Below are 16,684 nucleotides of genomic sequence, written 5' to 3' on the forward strand. Positions count from 1 at the left end.
AAACACATCAGTACGCGCAAATTTGGTGAAGTAGTATATTATTATCAGGCGGTATTGTACAACTTACTTATATTTATTTATATTACTTATATTTACTGTGGATATTTATTGTTCAAAAAATTTATAGCATTTAAAGAGCAATTTTAACATCACGCTTTCCTATAAATTGAATTATAATAAACTTTCAATCACAATGTGACTGCCATTAACCTAACTTAAGACATGAAATCGTTGCCTCAATTATATTGTTAGAAATATCCACGGAAATAGGAAGGATGTAGGTTAGTACCTATCCACAGGTTCATAGAGTATGCCACTAAAGAAGAGCTGGCCATCGCTGTAGGCTGGTATAGCATTCTAAGAACAGTACTGTTCCTTCTTCGGTGAGTCCCTAAGTCAGTGTTTACAACAATTACAGGAATAGATAGAGTGGTATTATTTTAAGCTGATACTACAGATCTATGGAACAGTCTCCTCTCGTTTTTTTATAATAATAGTTTAGCGCAAGAAAGAATTGGTGTTTCCACGCATTGATTTGTTTCATAAGACTACCGTTTCATTTTCTATTTCTGTGTTGTTAACAAACTGGCGCTCGTGAGAAGGAAAACTCTTCATGAATCCAGCAATTTATTCCGAAGCTCGGAAATTTTATAATAGTGCTTAGCATCACTGAACTGTCGCTGACATCTCTTTAGTCTGACAATTGCCTTTTTATTTCGCCGTTGGCTGGCAATAACAAAAAGATTTAGATTGTCTATCTTTTTAGTTGTCACTTGTCACTTTTTGTCAGTTTTCGACGGACTCGCGCAAAATTGGTTGTGCGTTCAAAATCTATGCTGATAATGAGTTATGTGGCTTAGAAAAACGTAAAATAGCTTCACACATTCATGTTTTAAATGTACTGCTTGCTACTGGTATCTCTTACCTTTTGAAATAGGTTTTTATATCTGTATACGCGTTAATTGAAATGGTGTTGTTGACGTATTTCGTAAGTTAGATTTCATTTGCGGTGTTATTTGAGTATGTGCGGTTAATACGGAATTATCAACTTAATTCAGATATCGTGTGATAAGTGTTTTTACAATTAAAAAAGTTGTCATTATTGATACGAGTCCCAAGTGAACAACGTGAATTTTGTGTGTGAAATAATTCGTTCGTGTATTGTGTTGTTGTGTTTTTTACTCTGTGAGAGCCATGCTGATTATCGGTTTGCACCATAACACTCAGGTCCACTCGGTAATGAATTATTTATCAAACAACCTTATTCTTGGCATAATGACATACCTTTGCCTGTTGGTTTTTCTTATCAACTTACAAAACTAACATTGATAAATGAAATTTAGATAACGTTGTGATGGGCTATAATAAAGTAATTACGAGTTGGTAGTTTTTTTTTTGCAATAAAACAATGAAATCTTTTTACTAAGTTAACTTTCAAAACTATGTCATGATGCACAAATGTACCAATTTGGTAAAATTGTAAAGAAACCAGTTAAATAAGTTTACCTAAGATTTATATCAGCAATAGGTCCAGTATAGATAATTGCAACTTAGAACTCATGTCTCAAAGTGGGTAATGGTGTTTATGTTTTTGATGTCTATGGGCTCCAGAGGCCACTTAATATCAAGTGAGCTGTGTGTTAGTCCACCTTTATAAGGTCCTAAAACTGACCATAAACAATTTGATCCATCTGAAATGAAAGAATGTAATTGAGATAAATAAGAGGTTAAATCATAAAAATAGTTTTAATCAGGTGGGTATAGCTCTGCCTTTGAAAGCAAATAATATCTACAAATTTCTGTTGGTTAATAGTTTTTGATACTACAGATATGGTAATTAGGACAGGTGTTTTTTTACATTCATTATTGTAAGAAATTGTCCTCCCAACTGTTTACATATTATCTGAGTAAAAGTGTAGCTTAAAAAACACATGAAGACAGTCAATTGAAAGTTTTCAATCACTTTGTTTCTGAAATTTAGTTTGATGTTAGTCAATAAGAACAAAGTACCAAGAGAAAGAAATAAAATCATTTGAGATTCGGAAATTAAGACTTGAAATTAAGACTTAATTAAGACAAAAATGTTTCTATGCTAACTTGGAAATTGATAAGCTTTTGTTTTTATACAATTTAAAATATCAAAATTTCACATTTATTCATTTGATAATTTCTCATTGTCTAAATACTGAACTTTTTAGACTTAGAACATTGGAGAGACTAAGGTTTAATTTGTAAAATTATCTGTGTCTAAGTTTTATCTTAATTTTTAAGGTATTGTATTTGATTTGGTACTCTTCACTACAGGAGGTTCCTATGTTTCTAACTGTGGAATACATAGTAGAAATATATGTAATAGTGTCTAAAATATGAGAGTACCTTAGTAGTAGATTAGTTTTTTAGTTTAGTAGAGTAGGTTTTTTAACTCTGTAAAATAATATTATAGAATAACATGATTTTCAAATATATTGATTGATTGTAACTAATCTGAGCCAATTATTACATAAAATCTTGTCTATTTAACAATGCACTCTAATATTGGTTAAATTACTTAAATGTTTTATAGTTTGTATTTCTTCCCTTCTAGAACATATAGGAATGGTGAAGGGTGATTTTCTTCACATAATGGTCTTAAAGCTGTTCTGTCCACTAGGGCTTTGGAGTAATCCAATCTTTATTATAAATAGAAAGATTTGTTTCTTCTCCTTGATTTTGAATTTAAAGAAATGTAAATATCTGTATTAATTATTAAAAATTTACTATCTCAGGATTCTCTTATTAATAGCAGACAATATTAGAATTGTTGCTTAATTAATTGTTCTAGAAATTTCATAACGAAGGGTACTCTACAAGTCTCATGTACAAAATTTCTTTTTCGGCATTGATTTTGTCCTATTTTAGCCACAAATTATTGTAATTAGATTGAACCACCTGATTGACCACCCTTGTATAGTATTACCAAAGCACTAAGAGAAATATCTAGGCCTCAGTACTATTTTATGATGGACAGCAGCTCTCGGTGGTACCAATATCATTGAATTATCAATAGTGCCTTACATTTACACTGAGCATATGTCTAAAAACATTCTAATCTACATCTTTAAGTACCTCTCAGAGTACCTATGTAATGCATTTTGAATGTCATTATAAACATTTACAAATAAAAATGTCACTTCAAGATATCTTATCATAAAGCATTTACATTTTTTTTATTATTTCAAGTTCAAGTCTGACTTACACAGACTCGCAAGTAATTTAAGTGAAGTCGTAACTGTTCAATTTAAAATGGGAGTAGTTGTGAATAGGCTGTGTATACTACATAGTTACTTGTCTGTCAGAATCGTCTTTGGATGATAATACAAAAGAAATAATGACACATCCATCTTCCAATTTGTGATTTGACGTATGAAAAATATGAATGATACTGTCAATATCAGAGTTTTTTTTAAATGTTTGACAAATCTGGTTTTAGGTAGTTACTGGAGTTGCTTACATATTGCCAATATCCTCATGATGGTCTAAGTTTTGGCAACACTTTTATGATAGGTCGCCTGCCTGACGGCAACTCTCCTTGGGAACGCTTTCGTTGACCTTGGGCCTGGGTTGTATTGGCTTTCGCTCTTAGTCATCTTCTACGACACCCATGATCTAAGTTTCAGTTGAGAGTATTCTTAGGCGCCCACCACACGCATGAGGCTGTTAAGAGAGTTTCAACTATGTGGGAATGTGGGAGGCTTTAGAGGAAGAGGTAGATCTACGAAAAAATAGATACAGCTACCTTTTCCATCGAAAATACATTACTATTTCACAATCTCGACTTCTTCGAGTGCACCATCTCGCAGAAGGAGGCGGCGGGGCGGGTGAGGCAAAGCTCTCCTCACTACGCAGAAATCCGCCGCCGCCGGGCAGGGGGTCGGGACCGGGGTCCCATCCCGCCGGTCCGGCGTCTGGGGGACGGCGGGACGGATGTAATATGCTCTGCGTAAACCCTGTCCCGCCGTCTCAATAACTCCGACTGGGCTCCGGCCCGGTCCGGGGTAGGACGCCGGCTGTGAGCAGCAGGAGTTTTTAGTGAAGTTCAACTCTCACATATACCACCCGCTGCGCGGAGGGGGATCCGGCGATTTTTTCCTGTGGAAAAAAAATATGACTATTTCACAGTACAAATAAGCAGGTTGGTGGTTCTTACCAGTGCAGATTCACAAGACGCCCTACCACAATTAGCAGTGAATGTTTGATTTTTATTACACGATTTTCTATTTACATGGTGGAAATAATTGAAGCTTAAAAATTTTACTAGATACGTTTCATGAATACACCACCCCACCTTGCTATTGCGAAGAAAAAAAAATTCTAATTTCACTGTATAACTTAATTTTTTTTTTTCATTCCGACGTCGACATCCTCATTTACTGCATGTTATAAAGACTCATACATTCATATTTCTAAGCACGCTACATCTTATCATTACTAAGCGTGCTATCAATTTAGACGTATAATTTCCATTGTTCCAGTTAGTCTGCAAAATATTAAAGTTTACCGATTTGTCCCATGTCCGTGTCCGGAGAAAACGAGATTAGTTTGATAAGCTAAAGAGGAAATGATTGTCGTATGTTTAATTTACGTTCAAAATGAAACAAACAGGATTTGAATTATCTAAACCCACCCTGCTTATGAAAGTCACCGTTCGGCGTTCGTCTAGAACTTTCACTTGTTTCTGTTGCCCCCTGTCACTTTCTCTGAACTAAACTATCGGAGTTCAGTTTTAAACAACAAGCCGACTTCGTAGAAGTCGTGGCGTAGTGATTATCGATATACCCACATTCCGCGTGCTTGAATCGTCGATGAAAATTTCCGACACCGTCTTTCTAGAAACATCCCTAATATGTGACGCGTAGATAGTATTATTATTTAGGTAGGTATTTGCCTATGAAGTTGCCGTCTTACAATAATGGCCATTTGAAAAGTATTTTTTATGAATTTTATTTCAAAAATATATTTAAAAAAAATTCAATCGTTTGTTCAGTAATCAGTTTTTTGTTTTAACTATATTTATATCTTTTTCATCAATATGGAATACGAATTTCGGCGCGGTATAAGAGCCGCACAAACGGCTCACGATATTAATGATCTGTAAGGTAGTATTTACTACAAACGAATGCACGACTCGTTATATTGGCTTAAAAGCTTTGGTTTAAAACCATTGGTGCCAAACCATATTGGCTTAAAATCAGAAAATTTTGATCTAAAACACCTCCGTGGTCGCCCGAAAACTAAAATCAACAACGACGAATAAAAGGCGATAGTGGAAGCTGACGATACTCAATCTACCGCTGAGTTAGCAGCAGCACTCTAACGTTATTATTATTATTATTATTATACCTATTAATATTATGTAATTAATTGCCTGATTACTGTTGTATTAAGTTTGGATAAGTTATTGTTACACAATAAAATTAGGTGTATAAAATGATGACTCATCTTTCGGATTAACAATGGTAAACTGGGGACGTCGCCCTAAACACGTCTTTTCGGATCCTCCTGAACCACTATCGCTGGTTCACAGATACAACCCACTGAGTTTCTCGTCGAATCTTTTCAGTGGGTCGGGTTTCTGATTCGGTGGTAGATTCTGCGAAGCACTGTTCGTGCCAGGGCTAGTGTTGGCAGCGTCCTCAGGTTAGAGCCCCGTGAGCTCACATATTCATTCGGTTACGCTGGCATAACCCTCTAAGGTAACCAGCTTAGGTAGGTATTATAAAATAAATAAATAAAACTGATTAATATTTTTTGCTTAGTAACGTCATGCCCAAAAATCTATTTGGTATCAGACTTGGCAAAGTAATAAATAACTAATAGTTAAATAAGAGATAAATTTATCCATCATCTACTGGCACGTTATTTTATCAATTATCATGTGAGTACCTTCTTTTTTTTATTGCTTAGATGGGTGGACGAGCTCACAGCCCACCTGGTGTTAAGTGGTTACTGGAGCCAATAGACATCTACAACGTAGACGCGCCACCCACCTTGAGATACAAGTTCTAAAGTCTCAGTATAGTTACAACGGCTGCCCCACCCTTCAAACCGAAACGCATTACTGCTTCACGGCAGAAATAGGTAGGGCGGTGGTACCTACCCGCGCGGACTCACAAGTGGTCCTACCACCAGTAAACAAAAGTACCTTGTATTTACTTCAGACTTTGTGACTCTTAGTCGACATGCTTTAGACTAGATTTACAGTTTAATCGATAGAGCTTTTCAATACTTCACAGTTTTCATGGTCACGTATGTGTAACAGTCGTCCTTCGTTCGAGACTAAACTGTGAAATTGTAATGTATGTAAATACTAATTGTATATTGAAGTTTAGATTTTTGTGACTGTAACATTCGGTATTTTCTTGGTCGTATGACCTCTTGTGACCTGCACCTACACCTACGTGAAATGAAACTGAACTGAAACTTCGGGTTCGAAGGTGGGACAATCCTTAAACTAAAAAATAGAGATTTCGATCTTATGTCGTAAGAAGGACGGCGGAATTTATGTTGTCGTGTGTATCGGTTCTAGTGACGACTAACACCACCGTGTGCTCGTTCACTTATCTACGCAATAAATAAATAAATAAATAAATAATAACGCGCTCTCATAAACTAGGTTAATTTCTCATCAATATTCGTGAAAAGCGGCTTGAATCGTTTTATGGGTACAAAATGTAATGCAAACACATACCGAGCGCATTTTTGGGATATCTGAGCGCCAATAAAACTAACTGTACCGATATGTATACAGCGTTTCTATATGTTCACGTTTGGCCAAACGAGTTCGCAGATCAACTGGTGTTCATTGGCCACAACCGTCATGTCGTTATGTGAATGTAAAGTAAAGTAAATATTTTTGACGTGACAACGACTTATAATTCGATGGAGCCGGCTGCACGCACGAAAAAACATGACTCATGCGGCGTTACCTCGCTCTGAGGCGTTCCATTTAAGGCTTGAAGTGCAAGCGAGAGCGCGCAACGAGCGACAAAGAGGCACAATCGGCCTCCGCGTTCGGCAGCGTTCGACATCTGTCTCTCTCCTACTTGAGTGAGCGATGCATCCGCGTGGACAACTGCTATACACTATAATACATTTACATGTTTTCGTCAAGTATGAAGTTCATTGAAAAGTGAATGTGGTGTCAATTGTTTATAGCAACGATAATTGCGATGGTTGAAAAATGAAACCATTCCATCAGTATTTTATTATGACGTTGTCACGTTCAACTATCGTCAGTAAACCGACTTTACAGACAACCGATTTTTTTTACCTATGCTGATAGCGTTGAGAGGCTATATCAGCGTTACCCTACCGCGTAGGTGAGCTCTCGGGGCTCAAACCGGAGGTGTTGCTAGACTAGCTCTAGCAAAAGCAGTGCTTCGCTGAATCTACCACCGGATCGGAAACGCAACCCGCTGAGAGGATCCGGCGAGAAGCTTAGTAGGTTGTGTCTATAGTAAAGTCGAGGTTGCTGGTGGTAGGACGTTTTGTGAGTCCGCACGGGTAGGTACCACCACCCTGCCTATTTCTGCCGTGAGGGTAGTAATGCATTACGGCTTGAAGGGTAGGGCAGCCGGTTTTACTGTTAAAAGTGAGACCTTACAACTCATTTCTCAAGGTGGGTGGCGGCATTTACGTTGTAGATATCTATGGGCTCTGGTAATCACTTAACATCAGGTGGGCCGTAAGCTCGTCCAACCATCTAAGCAATAAAAATAAAGGTTATTGGGACCTCAAATCCGGATCTTATCATTTAATCTGATAAACATGCATACGTACGAATAAATACGTTTTTATAGCTTGTCAGATGATCTCACAGCTAATCTGGTGAAAGTCTAAATGAAAAAAATGAAGTCAAAATTGTATTATATAACGAACGTCCACTTTTCTAAGCGGAAATTAAGATTACTTCGCACCGAAAATAGGCAGAGCGGTAGTACGTAACCGTGCTGACTCCCGATACGCCGTCTACTTTGATCCTAACGCCGAAATTCCAGTAATCGGTCGACCTGAATAGCACAAATAGACACATAAAAGCAATTCATCAAGCTGAGCGATCAATACCGAGCCATTGACCGATTGCTAAAATTAACTTTGGCCTAATTCAGAGCCGAGGTTCAACGTGTGACGCATCGGATTTAAGAGAATTCGTCTTGTGGCGGCCGTTCTTCGATGTGCATTGAAACGTACCTAGTTGTTATTGCGTTGATCGTAAGGTTCGATTTTGTGGCTCCCGTTTTCGCCAATTGTATACTGTGTGTAAATATTAGTTCCTTAAACATCTGTGTGCTTAGTGCGAGTTTTTAACGTTCTCGATAGCGTAAAAGTTAAATCAAATTTGTATGCAGTTGAAACAGCGCCCCTAGCGGCAAACGTAGGCAACGTTTCAACCCCATACAAATTTGAGTTAACTCTCATGCTATCGAGAACGTTAAACTCGTATTAAGCACACTGCAGTGAGGTTCTCGTCTGCTATAAACGTTGTTCCCTGCGTTCAGAAAGTATTCCATAAATATTTCTAGCATTAAGAATAATTATATAATAAATACATATTACAAATAATGGGAAAACTAAAAACACGCTTAAATGGCAAACCGAATTAATTTTTTTATCCCGTTAAAACTGATTAAAATTATAGCGATGTTATAAAATTATTGTATTGCCATCGATCCTTGATGCGTGTGTAAATTTTCAAGTTAATCGGACGTCTGGAAGTCGTTGAAAACGACGTTTGAAGATACCGATACATATGTATGTAAATGTAACTATATGTACCAACCTAATAAAAGCGTGTTAAAACTTAAAACTAATTTTGCAATTTACGTGACTTCATAGAAATTTTGAATCGTTTCTATCTATCTATATATAAAAATGAATTGCTGTTCGTTAGTCTCGCTACAACTCGAAAACGGCTGGACCGATTTGGCTAATTTTGGTCTTGAATTAAGTATTTGTAGAAGTTTAAAAGGTAGATAAATATTAAAATGCTCGGAATTAAAAAAAATTACAATTTTGTTTTTCCTTTGATGTGTCTCCCGTCGAACGGATTCCTTTTGTTTGTTTTAAGTTTATTTTATACGAAATTTTAGGTCTTTTGTTTATCGGTTGAGGCACTACGAAGTCTGCCGGGTCAGCTAGTATCTGATATATTGTTTATTAGAATCAAATTATCTAGAATGCACACCCGACGTATGACTCACATAATATGATAATCTATCTTTCAGTATTAAAACCGTAATTATGCAAGTTAGTAATTTTGAATCGGCGCCACCATTGTCCTATCTGAGACTAGACGAAACGTCTCAAGGTTGAAAATTTAAATTCAGGTTATTATAAGACCCTCATGCACATAGGGTTCAACGGTTATGCAACAGTAGAAAGATAGAGCGAAGATTACATCCAGTAAAGATCGTAAAATTAATGAGAGCTTATGGAAAAATATGACACAATGTGCGAGGATCTCTATTCGGAATCGAGAAAGCGTAAAAATGCGTTTAAATTATGGTCGTGTTTTGTTAGACTTCTTTTCACATGTTTTGCTTTATATCATTTATGAAGTATTTGAAATTTCGTTATTTTATTAATGTTCCCAGAATATAAAACTTTCTTTTGTTTTTATAATGATATTAGGAGAAATTACGACTTTATTCACAGAGTAATTTGGTAAGCAGAAGTTCAGCTGTGCATCTGGTATACCATCTAGCTGTTTGCTCTGATAATTTGATGTTATGAAAGTAACTTAAATTTTATAAACCCTCAGAGCTTCTTGCAGAATCTTCTCAGTGGTTCGCGTTTCCGATCCGGTGGTAGGTTCTGCGAAACACTGCTCTTACTAGGCCTAGTGTTAGCAACTCCACGGGTTAGAGCCCCGTAAGCTCACTCGCTCGGTGAAGCTGGCATAACCCGTCGAAGCTACCTACCAGCATAAATTTTATTGTCGTGAGGAAAACGTGGTCGTATCAAGAAACCCCCGCGGCGTTCGATAGCAAAGCCGATGACATTAAATTTGGATTAATTTAACTTAATATAACTAATGCAGCCGACCGAGGGAACCGGTAGTCGTGTCGCCGGCGGCCGCCGGTCTGGCGTCTGTGAGACGGTGGGATGGATGTTATATGCTCTGCGTTAACCCTGTCCCGCCGTTTCAATACCCCCGGCTGGACTCCGGCCCGGTCTGAGGTAGGGCGCCGGCTGTGAGCGGCAGGAGTTTTTAGTGTGATTCAACTCCCACATACCCCAACTGCCGCGCGTGCGGGGATCTCGCGATTTTCTCCTGTGGAAAAAAAAGATAACTAATGCATGAGTTAATAAATCTACGTAATAATTGGCTATGCGGGCTATCATCCACCTGTCGGCTTGGAGATAGAATTGCAATGCAATTGACATCCATCGCAATTTCTATGAACTCACGTAAGGGAGCCACAAAAAGACCTTACAGAAGTATCTCGAGCTTAACTGAACCGAAATTGTGTTCAGTTGCTGACTCTGTGCAAATTACCATTCACGCAAAGGATCCGACATCCACATCTAAGGACATCTGTAGACATAATCACTAATCCTTTAATGATAGATCATGAACTCTTTCAATACGACTTTCGATTTCAACTACCTAAATAGTTTATAGTAAGCTTACATTCGACGAACAACTAATCTAAGGGCAGCTCTTTTACAACTATCTGTCTTTTTCTCTCTCGCTGTGAAATACAAGGTTTTGAAAGGGAGCGAATATATAGTCTTTAATAGTTTCCACTCCAGAATGTCTAGTCATAACATCGAACCGGTATAGCTTACAAACGAGAATTGGTTGTTCGAGAAATTTCCGTTTAAATGGTCAAGATTGAGGCCAAAACCAAATACGGACGATACTAAATACTGCTATTTATTTTATATTTTACGATACATAGGTATGACTGAATAGCAACAAGATATGGATCGGTGTGTTTATATCTAACGTTAAGACCGTTTTACTGGATTAATAGATTCTAGTTAATAGGTCACCGGCCTCCTTAGATCCTGGGTTCCGAAATGGGGGTTATAACCACCCGGCGGTAAAACAGCTTGGAGCAATAAATTGGCAAACGAGATTGGACGGTTCCCTTGGCGTTGACATGAAAACGTCTCAATTTTATTGTAATACGATTAAATATGAGCAGAAACCTCGAAAGCATAAACAAAAGTATATGTGTCAGGTGGTAATTAGTATAAAAGCTGGTTGTTATTGTTATAAAGTCATCACTTCGGCAGAGTCTGGCTGATGTAGCGAGCCAAGTATAAGTTTACACCTCAATGAGTCGCCACACGGAGCACTGGTCTGGGAACTATCTTACGGCTCTTTGTATCCGAGTAATTTTAATTGATTTTGCAACTATGTAGAATACTCTATCATTTGAAGTCGGAACATTCTCTAGAGAGATAGTCGTAGTGGTTTTCTCTTGTCTCCTAAGCACCATTTATCGAGGCTTTTAGGCCCTTAATGCCTCTCCAAACCTGATTTCCCTGGTTCGGATATTCAAAATCAGACGTCCGAAACTCGGCGTTGTCATGTTCGTTTTGCATCACACAGAGGACACATGAAGGTATCGAAGGTATGTCCCGCTAACGCGAGCAACTCCATTCTCCAACCTCTGACACTCTTAGACACATAGTAAGATGAAAATCGATCCAAGGGTCGTAGCCGGAAATGTTCCCAGGCGGCTGCGCCACGATGTTTAGCAATTAGCGAACGGTTAGTGGAGGATAAAGAGACTAGAACACGTTTCTTGCTAGAGATCTACACGGAGCTTACACAATAAGTTACCCAGACAAGACCACCAGTCCGAACGACGTTCAACCGACAAATGGATGAAATGAAGATACTATAACTAACACTATTATTAAAATACATTTTTTGAACTCTCTATACTAATATTGTAAATGCGTAAGTGAGTTTGCTGGTTACGCTTTCACGTCGTAACTATTCAACTGATCATCATGAAATTTTGCATACACATACGTCAGTCCGCACAGTACAGAATGAGCATTAGAATAAATTTGTTATTTATAAACTTTTTTGTTCCTATCTATTCTAGTAACCTCAAGAAGTTATACTAGATTGTCCGGGTGAGTAGCTGAGCTCACGGGGTTCTAACCTGACGACGTTGCTAACACTAATACTAGCAAGAGCAGTGCTTCGCAGAATCTACCACCTGATCGGAAACACGGCCCACTGAGCGTATCGGCGAGAAACTCGATGGGCTGTGTCTGTGGGTTAATTTGCTTGCCGACTCCATCGTCGCAAGAGACGGGTTCGACGAGAACGATGATCGGTGCTTGAGGTACCTAAAAGCACCGTTAAAAAAATCTCGAACTGACTTAGGCATTATGGTCGCAAAACACACACAGATAAGTGAGAAGCATGAAAAAAAAATCCATTCCTTTTTCGATATGATCTGATGAAGGTCCAAAAAAAAATTGTCATGTTAAAAATGTTAAAATGTCAAAAATGTTATCATATTTACATAATCTTCAGACCTTTTTACATTCAGTTAGTTATGAACTAGATTTCACAGACGTGAGCTAAAAGTAGAAAATGATTTACATTCGTATGTACATATACGATATATTGTGGATAAACAACGGAATCCTACTTTCTATTCAAATTTATGTTCATATTCGTTTAGGACCGTTTGAAAAACAGTTCAAAATAAATTACAATAAAGATTACGTTATTTTTATCTTTTTCGAATATGCCTTTAAATATTTAATATCAGCGATACTGCACTCTCGATCAGAGACAAAATAACATCGAATAACTCTAAACATCCTCATTTATAATGTATAAGAAATAAAGCTGTCTAAACAACCATTATTTATTACCTTAATAAAATTAATATAGAAGTATACTTTGTGTCTATATTTTGCAAGAATATATATTTAATGGCTTCATACCGGCCCTCACTTGTTAAGTCTAGCGAAATTTTAAATCAGTCGACGTCATCTTTTTGAATCCGTTATAAGGGGTCATGTGATAATACAGCGTAAACTCTACTGCTCATCATGAGGCCTAAAACAAAAGTAGTATGTATAACAACCATCCCACTCTTCAGACCAGAAGAAGCAAAAGAAATGTTAAAAGAAGAAACATGAAAAAGCTCTTCCCATGAACACGTTGCAATGGAGATGTATCCAGAGGAAATTCATATCAAATCCCTATGCAGCATGACAAAAAGACATGCTGCACTGACTCCACGTAATGTGGAATAAGGCCAAGATTAACATGAAGACGGGAATATGCGCTTAAACCGATCCGTGTAGGCCTCATCATCACCTTAATAAATATGACTGGGAAATAACTGGGAACAAATCACGCACGCTCATTCTATCCCAAATTAGTATTCCCTGTGTTATGGGTACCAAAAACGGACATACTTACTTATATACGTGTAAATATAAAAATAAATATCCAGACAAAGAGCAAACAAACCTGTTCATCACACGAATTTTTGTCCGCTGTGGGAATCTAACCCACGACCTAGACGCAACAGTCACCAGCGCTAAAACTACTGCACTACTGAGTCAATCAGATTAATTATATTAATCGTTTATGATCGTTATGCTTATAATGTTATCCTTTAATGTATCATTAACCCTATCACAGAGTTCCTACTATTTAGTTTTTAGTTGTCATTACATTATTTCCGACGTTTTTAATGCGTTACAGTTTCCGTGATCGTCGATATTTGAATATTGCGTTAGATTCGCGAAAACCAAAGGAATTGTTTACTATTTTTCTACATACAGCAGATATTTAAGGATGAGCCAAGCATTTGTTTTGAAATGATTTCGATAGACTTGCCAAGCAGTCATGATAAGTATGCTTAATTAATATTAAATACTTAATAAAATATTATATTTGTTGGAAACTATAAAATTTATTTGATCGTCCCAAAAAAAACTGAAACAAATTTGATGAAACTTAAGTATTTAATGGTTTATCAAACATTAAAAGCAGTAAGTACATAATAATTCTATCACTAGTGTAGCAAATGCGAAAAATGTAACAATAAAACAAATAAACCCCTTTTATTAAAATTTTTGTTACATTCACATTCTCCATCATCCATCGATTGGGGTGGATATATTTGCAAACTTTTCGAATTTTTATATTGAAGTGTAAAAATAAATATAATAAAGTTGAAAAACCTGTGTGAAACATATTCCATGTGTTTATCTACAACTGGTCCCTCACGGGCGATTCTTGTGATTGTGCACTGTTACAAAGCTACAGTAGTTATAAATGTAATATCCGTACTCGCCCGTTTCGCTGGGAATTTAAAATTAACATTATTATTTATTTTTATTATTATTAGGAATTCCAACACTCATATAAAAAAATCACTCAAATCGGTCCAGCCGTTTAGGAGTCCAGTGACAAACCCACGAACAGAAGAAATATATATATAAAGTCCGACGTTACTTCTGATATTGAGAAAACATACTTAATTAAATCTCGAGACCATTTAATATTTCTTCCTTTAGAATGATTTTTTAGTCACTTTTTACGGGTGGTATTTTAAGCCCGCTTGGCTTCGTAACAAGGTCCTGACTATTTATGTCGCAACATTGCACAACATAATTATACATAACGATTTGAAGGATGAGACACCCGCCATACCATACAATTGAGATTACGACTTCATGTCTCAATATGGATGGCGGCATTCGACTGGTGATGTCCAGAAGCTGCTGTAACCACTTAAGGACAGGATGTCCGCGATCTTTTATTCAGCTGTGGAATAAATGATTAAGAAGCCGAAAGTGATTAACCAACTTCATAATTGGAAATTAGAAGTTTAGGCTCTATATTTTTAAAACATGTGGTTCCTAAAAATGTATAAGTGTGCCTGCGGGTAAATTGCCTAGACCAAAATTACTCGAGCTAAAAAGGAAATTTACATAATTGAATTTAAAAAGACCTTTGAAGTGAGAACATTAATTAAACGCGTTAATTGATAGGTTTCTTATTCCAATTATTTTAAATTAACAATAACTGTCCTCATTTCACGTGATTAATGTTTAATTAATACGAATAATTTCTTTGTTCACAGCGCCCGAGAGCGACCGAGGACGGCACCTACGTTTCATAATGGCAAGTACTTGTTTTTTTTTCGGTTATTGCTCATATTGGTGCGAGAGCTCACCAAATGCTCGCCAGTCTCACGGATCGTTTGGAACCTCTGGGTCTGCGGAGGGACTTCGGTTCTCTCTGTATTTTATACCGTATGTTCCATGGGGAGTGCTCTGAGGAATTGTTCGAGATGATACCGGCATCTCGTTTTTACCATCGCACCGCCCGCCATTGGAGTAGAGTTCATCCGTACTACCTGGAGCCACTGCGGTCATCCACAGTGCGTTTCCAGAGATCTTTTTTGCCACGTACCATCCGGCTATGGAATGAGCTCACCTCCACGGTGTTTCCCGAGCGCTATGACATGTCCTTCTTCAAACGAGGCCTGTGGAGAGTATTAAGCGGTAGGCAGCGGCTTGCTCTGCCCCTGGCATTGCTGAAGTCCATGGGCAACGGTAACCACTCACCATCAGGTGGGCCGTATGCTCGTCTGCCTAGAAGGGCAATAAAAAATAAAAAAAAATGAATACCACCATGAGGACATGGCGTGTAAGTACTAATTGTAGTGTAGTAAACCCTTCAAACTAGAACGCATATCTCCTTCACGACAGAAATGGGCCGTGAATTCGTCAGGGAACTTAATGAGATAAGTCGGTTATTATTTAATAGCTACCCGGAGAGCCCCGTTTCGGGAACCCACCTCGTTATCGGGGCGACCGGGTCGCGGTACCTCGGTCTCGTATTGGACGGTCGTTGAGTGGCGACGGCGACGGCGTGGTAGAATTTCGGGCCTGGAGGCTCCAATCGTGGCGAAGTCTGCCTACGAGCGATGGACCGTCGAGGTGGTCCTCTCTAGGTGAATCGCGATCGAAGACATCTTCTGGGTAACGCGGTCGCTCACCGGACACACTTGTTTCGGCTGCTACCTGCACCTAGTTTACGTGAGCCGACGCCGGAGTGCCATAACTGCAGTGGCTGTACGAGGACACGGCAGAGCACGTGGTCACAAACTACCACGCTTTAGCAGATCAGCGCCGTGTCCTCGTCGCGAAGATAGAGCTGGACTTGTTGTTGCTGACGGTCGTGGCTACGATGTACCAAAAAGGGTACGTCCGAGTGGATGCGACAGTCTTGTTTTACGATAATTTACCTCGAAGCTATCTTGATGAACACAAACTTCTGAAAAAGGAGATCCAGTGAAAATCATACAAAAACGTTGCGAAATGAGAAATGCAATCGTTTTTTTAAAAACGGAATTTAATCTTAACTCAATATTTTTAAGGCGACCTTTTTCGGAGGACGGGAATAGACTAAATGCCATAGGCTAAAGCCATCTGAGTTATTTGAGAGTGGATGTAAAGTGCTGAATAGGGCAGGCATTCTTAGATAGAATCATCCCTTGCACGGCGGAACGTAACCGTACCCCTCTATTTCATGCACTTTCAAGCAGCAAGAGCAGTGCTTCGCAGAATCTACCACCGGATCGGAAACGCGGCACACTGAGAAGATCCGGCGAGAAACTCAGTGGTCTGTGTCTGT

The 16,684-nt window shown here is 38.1% G+C and overlaps 1 protein-coding gene and 1 long non-coding RNA gene across 2 annotated transcripts in view; one reads left to right on the forward strand and one right to left on the reverse strand.

Moving 5' to 3' along the window:
* The first annotated feature begins 687 nt into the window (after positions 1-687).
* The window catches only part of LOC101743046 (uncharacterized), a 157,818-nt gene continuing 141,821 nt past the window's right edge, over positions 688-16,684 (forward strand). The window contains exons 1-2 of the mRNA XM_012694982.4: positions 688-1,236; positions 15,126-15,166. The gene's annotated coding sequence lies outside the window, so the exon portion shown is untranslated. The remainder of the gene's footprint in view (positions 1,237-15,125; positions 15,167-16,684) is intronic.
* LOC134199668 (uncharacterized) lies at positions 2,083-4,803 on the reverse strand. The gene is made up of 2 exons (XR_009974250.1): positions 4,664-4,803; positions 2,083-4,128 (listed from the first exon to the last, which is right to left on the reverse strand). It is a non-coding gene; the product is annotated as an uncharacterized LOC134199668 (long non-coding RNA).

This window comes from Bombyx mori, chromosome 11, assembly GCF_030269925.1.
Source record: "Bombyx mori chromosome 11, ASM3026992v2".
NCBI classification, from domain to species: domain Eukaryota; kingdom Metazoa; phylum Arthropoda; class Insecta; order Lepidoptera; family Bombycidae; genus Bombyx; species Bombyx mori.